Below are 9943 nucleotides of genomic sequence, written 5' to 3'. Positions count from 1 at the left end.
CAGGATGAATAAAATAATCTACTCATATTATCAACAGGTACTTTGGTGCTTGGTAAGTTATCTGTAATAAGGAGGTCTTTAATCACTCCACTGTTTCATAAGTACTTCCATTTTAAGACGTTTGAAACAGGCCGGGCGCGGTGGCTCACACCTGTAATCTTAGCACTCTGGGAGGCTGAGCCGGGAGGATCGTTTGAGCTCAGGAGTTTGAGACCAGCCTGAGCAGGAGCAAGACCCCATCTCTACTAAAAAATAGAAAGAAATTAGCTAAACTAAAAGTGTATATATATATATATAAATTAGCCAGGCATGGTGGCGCATGCCTGTACTCCCAGCTACTTGGGAGGCTAAGGCTGAGGCTGGGCTCACTTGAGCCCAGGAGTTTGAGGTTGCTGTGAGCTAGGCTGATGCCACAGCACTCTAGCCTGGGCAACAGAGTGAGACTCTGTCTCAAAAAAAAAAAAAAAGATGTTTGAAACAGTTAAGACAATCTGTTACATTTTTTATCTTTTTGGATTTACAAGAGTTGCTTAAAGGTTTAGGAAGATCTTACTTATGAGATATGAAAGGCTACTTTTGCCGGGGCTTGATGGTTAATTTTACGTGTCAACTGGACTGGACCAAGGGACAGCCAGATATTTGGTCAAACATTATTCTGAGTGTGTCTGTGAGGACGCTTCGGGATGAGTTAACATTTGAATCGGTAGACTGCTCTCCCCAGCTTGGACGGGCCTCATCCAATCCACCCAAGGCCTGAATAGAACAAAAGGTGGAATAAGAAAGAATTTTCTCTCTCTGCCAGATTATCTTAGAACTAGGACATCAGTCTTCTGCCTTCAGACTCAGATTCAGCCTCAGCTTTTCTGCTTCGTTAGGACTTTGCACTCAGACTACAACTACTCCATCAGCTCTCCCAGGTCTCCAGCTTGCCTGCCACAGATCTTGGGACGTCTCAGCCTCCATAACTACATGCGCCAATTCCTTCTAATAAATCTCCTTAAATACACACACACACACACACACACACACACACCCCAACATATATGCTATTGGTTCTGTTTCTCTGGAGGACCCTAATACAGGACATTAATGTATTTAAGAGAATCAGCTAAATTAAATTTGAAAGTGTGGTTTGAAATGTCTAAGGAAATATGATCAATTTAAGTACAGAAATGGTGTGGTATAATTAAGAAAGATTTGCTCTATGAAGCCTATGAGTCAATTGAAAGTTAATCAGAGAACAAGTAGAAAAATTTCTTATTTGTATATAAAAATTACTGGACTTATTAAGATAATATTTTAGGCTTAAAAGACATGGGATATATAAACTTCAGTCAATTGGATAGTAAATGAAACATTAGTAACTTTTAAGTACTCTGTTAAGAGAAAAACTCTAGACAAGTTAAATTTAACAGGGTTTAATCAAGCAAAGAACAAGTTAGCTTCGGGCAGGGATCCCCAGTCCCCAGCCCCACGGGAATAGGTCAGAGCGGCCACACGCTGCTGCGCCGTGGAATAGGATTTATGGGCAGAAAAGAGAAAGTGACACACAGAAAAGGGGGTGAGGTTCAGAAACAGCTGGATTGGTTACAGTTTGACATTTACCTAATTTGGACACGGTTTGGACAGCTGGCTGCCTTTGATTGGCTGAAACTCAGTGACTGGTACAGAATCGGTTACAGTCTGTTGATTAATTTAACAATTCCTTTCCTGCCCAAAATCCCCCCTCAGAAATTTTTCTTAAATCCATCAGATGTCAACTGTCATTTCCTGGCTGCCTACCCCAGTATTCACTTCCTGTTTACCCCGAACCTGGCCCCAATCATTCACCCCTTGCAGGCCCCCCCCAGGGTCACTCCAGCGCTCTGTCCCTCCCCAGCAGACCCCCACACCGTCAGCTCTCTTCACCTGCTTGCTCGCCCCACGCTTGGCCCCTTCCCGGAGGACACCACAGCCCTCGAGAGTGAGCTAACCGTCTTCCCCTTGCTCCACGGACATCAGGGCGGAAGAGTCGTCCTCCCTGCTGGCACAGCCACCTTCTCCTTCAGGACCCCAGCCCTCTGAGCCGCCAGCAGACCACTCCAGTGCGCCACCGTCCTTGCTGCTGTTGTCCTCCCACCTCCCGCACTCCCTCCTGTCTTCGGGGATCCCAGCACCTGTGTCCCCCGACCTTCACTACTCCCCTTTCACCAGTCCTGCCAGCCTCCACACCTGCACACGCAACCCACCCAACAGCCCCCACAGCTCAGCCTCCGGTTTTGATGGCACCTGGAATTTCACGTGTGGAGGTGGCAGAGTGACAGCACAGAGAGGTCAGTGCCATGGAAAGCTTAGCTTATTACCTGCAGTTGTCGAGAGGAGGGAGGCACGCCATGCCACGCAGGGCCATGTGGGAAATACCAGGGCAAGGGGAACACGCGGGGGGGGGGGGGGCTTGACCACGGTTTCTGTTGAAGGAACAAGCAAGGCAGGGCAGGCAACTGAAGCGAGTTCAAGGTTGGAAAGTTTGAATCATTTCAGTGGGCTCTGGAGTGGAGGGGCTTTCCCTAGCTGTCCAGCGTCTAATCCCGGGGAGACTCCCAGTTGGATGGTTTGCATACGAAAGGCATGTTCTGGGAGAGTCCTTGGCATTCTCTGGGAATTGGCCCTGGGAGGGGCATTCTCTCCAGGATTAGCAAAGCCCCTCAGATGTCAAAGCATTATAAAATATAGAAAATAAAAGCATGATCAATAACCTCCTCAACTCTTCATCCTCTCTTCCACCCAATCTCAGTGATCTGCTTCCACAGTCATACCCTTGAACTTGGTATCACCAATACTGCCATCACCCCTGAAAGGTGCACTTCAGGACTCCCACCCTCTAATCACCACCTCCCCATAGTACTACTGGCTTTCTGTGCTGACCCCATGCAGCAGTTCCACAGAACCAATGATCTTGCCACTTCTTCCTTCAGTGCGGGGCACGTGATATGCTTGGTGTTGAGTAGATAAATGACCCCCCAGGCCCTCACTGCCCTACTTGCTGGCTTAGACTTCATGGCGCATCACTATATGAACACTTCTCTGCAAACACCCCTCCCCCCAGCCTTGCTCCTTTCTCTCTACTTTGTACTTGACTGGCAAACCCAGAGCTGATTAAACCCAGCTGCCTATCTACCCACCCCTGCAACCTGAGCACCCGAACATTGTTGGAGAAAATACCACAACCATACTATCTAGTCTCACCTTGTGTTTTTGACCCAGATCTCAAATGGGCACTCAATACTGTACAAAAATCATTCCATTTTCCTGGTGGAAAGGTCTGCCTTCCTCTTCAAGTAGAAATTCTACATCGTTTCTGCTTTCTTCAAACTCTCCTTCCCCACTGCACTCTCAGTTGATGCTGTTGCTCCATAGATGAATGAGGAAAAGAGGCAATGGACAAGGACAATTCCATCTTCCCAGCATGAACTGCCCAGCCCGGGCCCTGGAGGCAGCTTCCCTCTCGGCCGCAGTGACGGGTGGCCCATGAGCCCCTCCTCCCACTGGTGCCCTGGACCCCCCATCACCCACTCAGGAATGCCTTCCTGCAGCAGTCCCGCTCACTGGCATCACCAGTTTCTCGCTCTCTCGAGGGGATCATTATCATAGAAACAGCCTTACAAAGGGCTTATAAAACTAAGCCCTTCTTGGACCCCCAGAGCACTTGGAGCACCACCCCATGCCTGCTCCCCTCACAGCCAGAAGTGTCCCTCACCTCCCATTCTCTCCTCAACCTGTCAGGCATTCCTGCTCACCTCTCCCTAAACAGCTCGTGGCTAGGCCACCAATGACGGCCACTGCCATCAGAATGGTGTCCAGCCTCCTTCCCCGTCTCTTCTTCTCCCCTCCTCCAGCCCCCTCTAGTGCAGCACACAAGCTTTCTGCTCCCCGGCCCTCGGTCTCATTCCTGCCCTTGAACCTTGGGCCCAACACAGATGTCCATCTCAGTCTGTCCCCTCCTTCCTCTCATTCAGATCTAGGCCCAAACATCTCTTCAGAGGGGCCTTCCCTAACCACTCCAAGAACCCCCTACCCTACCCTTTTTTAAACCCTGTTGAGGCTATTAGTTCCTTAATAGCCTTATCCCTACCGGCATTATTTTATTTTCTTATGCTTTCAGGTGCTAAATAAACAAAAATACTAAATCAATGGATAAGCAAACCCTTACTGAAATCTCTACCCAACCCCCAAACAGCAGAAAGGAAGTGTTAAGGTGGGAATTCATACACGGGTGGAGAAAGAATTCTCAACACGAAGATTAGGGAAGAAAGAAGTAAAAGTTTATTTTATTTTCTCAAAGAGAGAGAGGGGGAGGGAGAAAGAATGGAGAGAGAGAGAGGAGGGAAATGGCGCAGCACCCAAAAGAAAGAAGGGGGAAGTGCTGGCTTCGAGCAGAAGCAGCTTGGGATTTTTACGAGGAAAAAGGAGAAAAAAAGAAAAGTTTTCTGTGGCAGACTGACAGCAGGAAAACAGCTATGGAGCTGCTGCATCTGGGTTTTATTTTGTTGTTTTTTTCCTTTTCTTCTTCTCCTGGAGACTAGCTTACCGGTAGCCTGGCAGAGCTGGTCTGGCGAGAAGGATTTACACTTCATTTCTGTCTGCTCAGCTCTTCTCAAAAGCTATGAAGACACTCTCCATGGGCAGTTAATTATCAGAAACTACGAGTTAAGATCCCTGTGGTTAATCTTAGAGACAGCGAGCCCTCCCCTCCCAAGTGAGGACCCAATCTCTTTAGGAAAAGCACCCACCACCCACCGTGACCACCAAGCAAATTCCAACACGTCTTCCAAAGTTCAGGTACAAAGCCACCTCCCCGGGGAGAAGTGGCCACGCCCTGTTTCGTGGGGAAAGGGGAGGGCTGTGTGCTCCCGGGCGTTGTCTGTCTGCTTTATTGGCCACTGAGCTACTGAGGGTGGTGACTTTTTTTTTTACCCATGTTTTACCCCCATCACTTGTCACAGGGCAGGAGCTGAACGAATAAATGAAAGAACACAAAAGTGACAGAGTTTCCACCACCTCCAGAAAGTGGTGAGGGAGGAGTTGGTGGGGCTGGTTGTCACCAAGCATGATGCAGATGACTACAAACCCTTTCTACAGGGAAACCCAGCCTCAGGCAGACACCTGCCTCTCCCACGCAGTTCTTGCTCTTTATTCCTGAAAAATAACCCTCCCAGGTGCTTTAGCTGAATGATTGATAAATCTCAGCTCTGCAGTAGGATTAGTCAACCTACTTTTTTTAACATATGCATTTTTTATTGAGATTGTAAAGGAAAATAAAAATCTCAGGACCACACCCCTTACCCCTTAGACAGAAAGGAAGGTCAAACCTAGAGGCTGAGTCCTGCAGCACCCCCTTCCAAATGAATAGCTGTCACTACATTATGTGTCAGCCAGATCCCCACAAAAAGGTAAAAGGCCTCAGGCATCTACAGGGACTGCCCCCAAGGATCATTCATAAGGAAATTCCTTGGTGGAATTTCTTTGCCTCCCATAAACAAGGACAAGCAAATTGTAAAGTTAAGTCTACAGGCTAAGTCTAGCTCCTAAAACTAAAATCTGTTCTATTCCACGCTAATAACACGTTGATTACAAGTTTATCTTCCCAGGTGCAGAACAGAGACAAGATCAATAATTCTTCCACCTAACCAGGGACATCTGCATAATTGATTCTTCCTTCAGTCCCTTTTTCTCCTCTAACATTCCCCTTATCTTATGTAAAATGTAGATTTCACAGACTGTAACCATTTGCCTGACTACCCACCCCCTCCTTTTCCTTTGTGTGTGCCCTTTCTCTTCAAATACTGAGTTCCCAAATCCCTCTTCGGAAAAAACAATCACAGATGTGTCTGTGGCTTGTGTTTTTCCCAGGTGCATCCTCAAACTGGCTTTGTCAAGATAAAATTTGTCAAGATAAAATTCACATAACATAAAACTTACCACTTTAGCCATTTTGAAGTGTGTGGGGCGCGGTGGCAACGCCATTCCTAGATGGCGCCCGCTTCCTGGTCACACCCTACTGTGCGTCTGACAAACAGATGTTCAGCGCATGTGCAAAGCCTTGCCTCCTCTCCTGTTCTGTGTTGGCCAATCAGGGTATGCCCCGTGTACTTACTGTCTATATAAGCAGCCGCCGAGAACGCCTCGGCATCTTCCGCATGTAACTAGTTAAGCAATCCCCATTAAAGCGCTGTCAGAAGAACTCCAGTTGCCGTGTCTTCCTTGCTGGCAAGGCGGGCGCGACAGAAGTGTAAAAATTGTTTTTTTTTAGTGTATTCACAATGCACAATGTTGTGCAATCATCACTACTATCTAATACTTAAACATTTCATCACTGCAAAAAGGAGCCTCAAACCTGTTAGCATCCCCAATACCCCTCCCCTATCCCTTAGCAACCACTAATCTGCTTCCTGTCTCAATGAATTTGCCTGTCCTGGAAATTTTATATAAATGGAACTACGCAATCTTTGTCCATCTGTATCAGGCTTCTTTCATGTAGTGTAATGTTTTCAAGGTCGATTATGTTGTGGCATGTATTAGTATTTTATTCCTTTATATGGCTGAGTAATGTGAGCTAGAATAAAATCTTAAGCCCCCCAGCTGACTGAATGGACCTCCCACTTTGCCAAAGGGCCCCCAGAAATACCCTAGAACTAGTTGCTGGCCATGAGAAGAGAGGTCAGACATGCCTCATCATGCCCCCCTCCCTTCTTGGAGATATCCTTTGTAACTTATTATCAGGCCTAAAGTTATTCAAGACAAAGCTTAAAACAATATACTTAATATTAGCAGACTTCCTTAACTTAAAACATTCTAAGCCTTTAGACAAAGCTTCATTTCTTTAACCAATTACAAATCAAAGAGTCTTTAAACCCACCTGTAACCTGTAAGCCCCCCACTCCAAGATGTCCCACCTTTTCAGGCCAAACCAATGTATACCTTCAATGTATTGATTTATGACTTTACCTATAATTCCTGTCTCCCGGAAATGTATAAAAACAAATCATAACCCAACCATAGTGAGTCCACTTGCTCAAGGCTTCTTGGGCATAGCTCCAGGCCATGGTCCTTAAACTTGGCTCAGAATAAACCTCTTTAAATGATTTTATAGAGTTTGGGGTTTTTTTCCACTGATAGTAATATTCCATTGTATGGAATATGTATGCCATGCCATAATTTGTTTATCCATTTATCAGTTGGTGGACATTTGGGTTGTTTCTAACCTTTTGCATACTGTGAACAGTGTTTCCATGAGCATTGATATACAAATATTTTCAATTCTTTGGGGTATATTCCCAGGAGGAAAATTGCTAGGCCATATAGTAATTCTAAGTTTAACTCTTTAAAAAAAATTGTTTAAAGATGGGGGCTCTCTATGTTGCTCAGGCTGGCCTCAAATTCTTGGGCTCAAGTAATCCTGCCTCAGCCTTCTGAGTAGCTGGAACTATAGGCTCAGACTACTGCACGTGGCTTATGTTTAACTTTTTGAGGAGTTGCCAAACTATTTTCCACAGTGGCTGTACCATTTACAGTCCCACCAGCAATGTATGAGGGTTCTAGGTTCTCCACATCCTTGTTAACATTTATTATTTTCCATTTTTTTATTATAGCACTCCAATGGTTGTGAAGTCGTGTCTCTGTGGTTTGGATTTGCATTTTCCTAGTGACTGATAATGATGAACATATTTTTATGTGGGTTTTTTTGGGTTTTTTTTGGCTATTTGAGTATCTTTTTTGGAGAAATGTCTACTCAAGTCGTTTGCCCATTGTTAATTGGGTTGTTTTTTGTTGTGAGTTCTTAAAGAGTTCTTTATGTACTCTGGATACTATACCCTTATCAAATCTATGATTTGAAAATATCTTCTCCCATTCTGTGGATTGTCTTTCTCGTTTTGATACTGCTCTTTGATGCACAAAAATTTTCCATTTTGATGAAGTCCAACTGGCCAGCCTACTTTTAAAAACATTTGAAAAACATTTTTGGAAATTATTTTGGAAAAAAACAATTATGGAAATTTCCAAACACATGCAAAAGTAGAACATGGTATAATGAAAACCTTTGAAGTTGTCATGCAGCTTCATGATAACTAACATTTTGTCAATGCTATTTCATCTATGCTTATGTTTTTTGTTTGTTTTGTTTTGGCTGGCTGGAATATTTTGAATCAAATAGTAGATATTGTGTTGTTTACCTGTAAATACTTCAGTATGCATCTCTAATTAATAAGGACTTTTTGGTTTATATAAACTTCAGGCTATCATCCCACTTGACAAAATATGTAATAATTTATTAACAGCATACAACATGCAATCCATATTCAAATTTCTCCAATTATCTCAAAAGCATGAGAAAGAAAAAACCTTTTATCTGAAGAATGCGAGCCTCTTTAAATGATCAGGCCCAGAAAGTCATCTAAAATGTAACAACAGTCACATCTGAATCCCCCTTGAGCTAAATAATTACTTCTTGAAGCCACTTGTTATTCCAGCTCTATACTAACTGATGACAAGTAGCCATAAAATGCCACATACCCTATAGTTCCACAATGTGCAGCCAATCACTAATCAACATTATTTCTGTAAACCAGTAAAAATTCCTGATGAACAACTTTTGTAATCACCCCTCTCCTGATTAGTCCTTTTTTTTCTTTAAAAACTTGAGCCTCTCTTGTTCTTCAGAGCACTCCTCACAGCAACTCCGAAATCTGTTTCAGGCTTCCGTCCTCAACCTTTGCACTTGAATAAACTTTCTTTAAACTAGATTCTGACCTTTTTGATTATGTTAGGTTGACAGGTGTCTTTTTTACAGTTATTTGATTCAGGATCCCAATAAAAGTTACATATTGCATTTAACTGCCCTATCTCTTCAATCTCTTTTATTTTATAAGATCCCTTCTCCTCCCTGTTTTGTTTTGTTTTTATGCCATTGATATGTTGGATAAACCATGCCTTTTGCCCTGTAGAATGTCCCACATTCTGGCTTTGGCTGAAATCACATTGCACCATTTACACACAAACAACTGAGAGGCAAAAGTTAGGATCTCAGAAACAAAGCAGACCTTAATAATAATAGCTAATAGCTAGATGGCACAAACTGGGCACTATACATACATCAACACATTTTATCCCCACAAAAACCCTAGGGGCTAGGTAGTACTATTATCCCCATTATACAGATACGGTTAATTTGCTCAAGGCACAAGCTAGTAAGTAAGGGACTGAGCCAGGATTTAACCCTGGCAATCTGGTTCCAGCTTCTGTGCTCTTACCTGTTGTGAGACTTGCATCTGGTCACAGAAGCCCTTTATGACAAAATGCTTTTCAACCTGAGATTGTAGGAAAGACCCCAGGTCAGATCTTCCTTTTCTGGAAGTGATTGCAAGTGATTGGAAGCACCCCTCCCCTTTGTTATACAAATAAGTTTCTAGTGCTGGCAGCTATTTTCCTAAGAGTGGTGTGTAACAGGGCTCTCTGAGGCACATATTACCTTCACTTTAGAGATGACATCCTTTACCTGAGGTCCCCTGTCTCCTAAGCAAGGTCTCTTTACCTGGGCTGCAGTCTTTCTAAGCACTGATTCTGGGCTGAGGGACTGGCCAAGGCCTGGGGGACAGCCACACAGAGTCCAGGTTCTCTGCTAGAGTCAGCAGGGTTCTCTCTGCCTCACCAGCCCATGATCCCACAAGGGGCTCCTGGGCCACACCTGAGGCAGGAAATGAAGACCCCAAGTGCCCCCACCGGAAACTCAAGGGCACAGAGGATCTCCTGGGAATCAGGCATGGGCTGGCTGCTCAGCCCTGACTGACTCCCTGCAGCCGGTCTTTCTGTGATGTGGAACCACAGGGCTACAGTGGGCATTTCCTGGAGGCAGAGTATCCCACAGGCTACTAACCTTCCAAAGGCCAACCCCAAAGTGCACACACTT

This window comes from Microcebus murinus, chromosome 8 (assembly GCF_040939455.1).
Source record: "Microcebus murinus isolate Inina chromosome 8, M.murinus_Inina_mat1.0, whole genome shotgun sequence".
Classification (NCBI taxonomy): Eukaryota; Metazoa; Chordata; class Mammalia; order Primates; family Cheirogaleidae; genus Microcebus; species Microcebus murinus.
Note: the sequence above shows the minus strand (reverse complement) of the source record.